This window comes from Leptidea sinapis, chromosome 32 (genome assembly GCF_905404315.1).
Source record: "Leptidea sinapis chromosome 32, ilLepSina1.1, whole genome shotgun sequence".
In the NCBI taxonomy this organism is placed as follows: Eukaryota; Metazoa; Arthropoda; class Insecta; order Lepidoptera; family Pieridae; genus Leptidea; species Leptidea sinapis.
The window spans coordinates 9,733,619-9,738,459 of NC_066296.1; the positions used below are offsets into that span (position 1 = coordinate 9,733,619).

Below are 4,841 nucleotides of genomic sequence, written 5' to 3' on the forward strand. Positions count from 1 at the left end.
GTATGTAATTATAAATTTTGTAAAGAAGAATAAGTACTTACTGTTTATGTATGAACTGAACATATAAAGAACGGCGGATAAATTATAACACCATTTTTTGTTCTCATGTAAGTGACAATATTATGATTTTAATGAGAAATAAATATCTTTAAACCTAATTCTGTTTGTAAATACCGTTAATAGTTTACTATTGGAGTGTACATCACATTGTCTTATTTACGCATTGGCAGCAAAAGATTATGGGCAGGGCACTTAACAAGTAATAATAATAATAAAATATTTTATTTGCAGCTAAAAAAACCTTAGTACAAAATATAGGAAAACTCAAAAATTTTAATGAAACTTAAACATAATAATAATAAAAGTAGATCAAACATCAGCCGCAAATAGGCACAAGCTCGGCATGTGCTGACACACATAATAGTCTAGTAATAAGTCTTAGAATTATATTCTAAGCACGTTTTAAGACACTTTGAAACACAAAGGTATTCAAAATAACTTCAACATTCCTGTTCATTAGATAGATAGACATGTTGAAATAAATTACAATTTCAACTTGATTTCTTATCATACCTTCTCCTGTCATAATTTATTTGATCTCATTTCTTAACCTTCATATATTTCATTGCAGGTGTCTTGATTTATCGCGACTGAAGATTCAATTTTGACTTACAATGAGCGGCCGCCTCGGGTTTAACAACGGAGTTTTTGTTTATATGGCAAACAGCAATCTGACCATTGTAATTTTGCTATTTTTTTTTTGGAATAAAACGACAAACTACACATATAAGCGTCACCTTATGGTATCAGACCGTCGCGGCCAAAACCCTCTTGTAACACCAGAGAAATCACAATAATAGATTATTAACCGAGGGTCGAAAGAATCAACTCGCGAGGTATTTATAGGCTCGAGCGCAGCGAGGTCGGCTATAGTCTGAGTAGGAATTGATACTTTTACCCGAGTTAAACACTCTACTTTTCATTTCGAATATGAGGAAAAGAAAACTAGTTGTTTATCTAAGCACAGATTAGTATCCCGCCAATTTATGTCGACTTATAAAGTTTCAAATATGGAACTTACCGCGTATTTGTTGCGGTTTATTCCGCTCAAAGAAGTTTGCGCTAAGTTCACACTGGCTGTTTAAAAAGTCACATGGCCGCTGCATTTTGCTTAATTAGTTCTTTTTTACATAAAACTCTTCACAGCAGTTCTATTTTTAAAGTTCATTCCGGCCCTTAGGTGGTATATGAGTAATTTGTATGAGTTTTTCCCTCTCTATGGAGGGAAGCAGCATTTTCGACTCAATAATCAGATCAAGACAATATTGCTTTCCAAGTATGAGAAATGAATAAGCGTTTTTCCAACGCGTCCAATGAACGTACATTAGTCAGAAAATCCAAAATACATTTGTACGTACGTTCTGTTACACTGTCCAATATTGCTGATTTGGGTAAAAGCGACTATACACGACACTAAAATCAGTGGCGATATCGGGATAGTGCTAGTGGGTATGAAATCGGCTATTCTCTACACACGTCGCTGGCAGTCAGTACGTAACCGACTGTGCAACAGACTGCTCGTTGATCCGAGATGCCGCCGACACTCTCAAAGCAGCAAAAAATAGGCATTGTCTTGGCACTTACTATGGTGCCACCTAACCAGAGACGAAAAAGGAGGACCTGGGTTAAAAACTGGTTGATGAAACGTCTTGAATTAAGCCACATGAACGTGATGAGACACTTAGAAGCAGATGAGTTCAGAAACTTTTTAAGGTTTCAATATGGTGACACCATTAATACAAAAACAGGATACCGTAATGCGAGAATCCATAAGTCCGAGAGAACGACTTACAGTTACTTTACGTTTTCTAGCAACTGGACAAAGCTATGAGGATTTAAAATTCAGTGCCGTTATATCGCCGCAACTTATGTCCACAATGATTCCAGAGACATGCTCCGCTATCTATAAATGTTTGAAACACTTCATTAAGGTAAGTAAAGGTAAGACTAAATTCTTATAGAATAATTAAAACACCAATTAAAAACCATTTTTTCATTTATTTAAAAAATATAAGGTATGTATTAATATTATTTACTTGTGTTCTTTTTTTTTTTGAAGATCAAAAAATCCGTCATATCTGCGCCAGTTCCTATTTTTATTGTTGTATCACTAAATGTACAGTTTGGAAATTCAGTGTTAAGAGGTTCAGTGTTCGACGATGAAGAATACGGCTGCGAAGATGTTTGAGGGGATTGTGGTGTCATATAATGTTGGGATGGTAGAGGAGAAGGTTGTACCGTAAGCTGTGAAGATATTTGAGGGGATTGTGGTATCATATAATGTTGGGATGGTTGAAAAGAAGGTTGTAGCGTAAGCTGTGAAGATGGTTGAGGAGATTGTAATGTCATATATTGTTGGAGATGCTTGAGGGGACTGTGGTATCATATATTGTGTAGATGATTGAGGGGACGGCTGTACTGGATATTGTTGATAATATGGTTGGGGCGATGAATTTGTCACCGAAGAGCCAGAGGAAAAATGATAGGAGCGATGTGAAATGCGAGAAGGATTTGATGCTGTGTGTTGTGGAGATAATAGATTCGTCTGTCAATTTGGCAAGTTTTCCGTAAAATAGGGCATCATTGATAATTTTTTGGGCAATTGATTGTTGATGGGTACTCAGATTTTTCAATTGAACGCCTATTGACTTTCCTATAATGTCCCAGTCGTCATCTTGTCGAGTCATTAGTATCTGAGCAGAATCCAGCAGTTTTTCTTGTCTACTTTGTACAGACATTTTCTGCTTCTTGGACTGTGAAATTTTTGTGGAGACCTTGGTTACCTCTTTTTCACATATTTCTGTATTTATAATTTGTTCCGATGATGTTGATGCTGACATCTCTGGTGACCATTGAATCTGTAATAAAACTTTCACTTTACTTTCTGTTTCAGATGCCTACAACGCAAAGTGAATGGAAGGACAATGCTAAAATGTTTGAAGACAAGTGGAACTTCGATCACTGTGTGGGTGCGATAGATGGAAAACATATATCCATAGAAAAGCCACCTGAGAGTGGCTCGTCATTCTATAATTATAAAGGTTTTTTTAGTGTAGTTCTATTCGGCGTAGTAAATGCAAATTATGAATTTATGTATGTACACACTGGCATTAATGGAAGCGTTTCTGATGGTGGCGTCATACAACACACATCACTGTACAATAAGTTAATGACAAATGGGTTAAATCTACCACCACCGTGCACGTTACAGGGAACAAATATTTCAGTACCATACACATTTTTGGGAGACTCAGCATTCAGCATTAATAGACACATTATGAAGCCATACCCATTTAAGAATATAACTCACGAGAAAAGAATTTTCAACTACAGATTATCACGAGCAAGGAGAGTAGTTGAAAATGCGTTTGGAATCTTAGCAGCACGTTTTAGGATCTTTCGTCAAAGAATAAGTGTGAAAATTGATAATGTCGATAAAATTGTGCTAGCTTGTTGTGCCTTACATAATTATTTAAGAACAAAGTCCAAAAGTTATATCACCAAAACATGTGTCGATGCTGAGAATATCCACAATTCTACTTTTCGTTTAGGTGATTGGCGGGAAGAAACAACAGGGCTAGTGTCACTGTCGCAAATAAGTGAAAAAGAGCGCAATAATGAAGGCAACAATGTACGCAATAAATTTACAACTTATTTTAATGGACAGGACAGAGTTTCTTTTCAGGAGGATGAGGGTAGTTCCTACATAAATGTTGTGTGTATTGTGTATGTTGTAAATAAAATATAGGTTTATGAATTACTTAAGTATTATTTTATCGTACCTCATCCAAAGTATCCGTACCAGGTCGGCATGGCTCCGTCGTCCCCTCTAGGAATTCCAAGAGACGATAATACCAAACCGATGGTACATAGATGTCATTAGACCCTGATCCTGTTTGCTTGGAAGCATTCACCTGAAACAAGTGAATTGATACAAATTTATCAAAATACTTTTATAAATTGATATATTTTATTTTAACGTGTAAGTACCCATATAGGTACCTACTTATATTTTGCTGACTGGATACAAATGACATCTATAGATTTTGATAATCTCCTTTTGCTGCATACCATATGAAAATATAGCCCTCCTCTTGTAGCTGTAAAAATTAGCTATAAGTGGCGAATCTCTATAGTCTTTGCACAGATTCTACATAATCTTACCTTTTTCAGCTCTCTTCCATACGTAGTACGCATATTTTCAAGCTTTTTCTTAAAGTCCGCCAGTGTTGTGTTTTTGCCGGTCTCTTCATTAAAAAGTTGCAATAGCATTTTGAATGCCTCCTGTCTCATGTCGCGGTTGAAGTATTCTTTGTGTTTTTTATCCACAAATAAGATAATTCCCTGATGAGATCAATTGTTTCTATCCACGCTTCTCGCTCCTTCGCCATGTTTTCGCGAGAAACAAAGAGTATAACCTGCTACAGGAAATAAAATAAATGGCGCGAAATAACTCGGACCAGCGCAAGCACGTCTTATCGCCGCAGCTCTCGCGCGCATACTGATAAAAATCAGTCCTGATTCCGCTACAAACGTGCCGACCACGCTCCCTAGACGATAATCGTCCCTAAATCGTGAGTTCGCCCGAAGCGATTTTTGAATTAGGGTAAACAATAAAATTTCAGTTACGATTTGTCTATACACGTGCCGATTTAAAGTACGATCTAGGGACCACCCCGATATCGCCACTGATTTTAGTGTCGTGTATAGCCGTCATAAGTAATCCCTCTGACAGCAATATTGATGTTTATATTATGTCATGTTTCCTTTAGTTCGCTCTC

The 4,841-nt window shown here is 36.6% G+C and overlaps 1 long non-coding RNA gene across 1 annotated transcript; it reads right to left on the reverse strand.

Moving 5' to 3' along the window:
- Nucleotides 1-2,038: 2,038 nt before the first annotated feature.
- LOC126974302 (uncharacterized) lies at nt 2,039-4,529 on the reverse strand. Its single transcript, XR_007731504.1, has 3 exons — nt 4,225-4,529; nt 3,843-3,974; nt 2,039-2,918 (listed from the first exon to the last, which is right to left on the reverse strand). It is a non-coding gene; the product is annotated as an uncharacterized LOC126974302 (long non-coding RNA).
- Between the last annotated feature and the right edge of the window lie 312 nt (nt 4,530-4,841).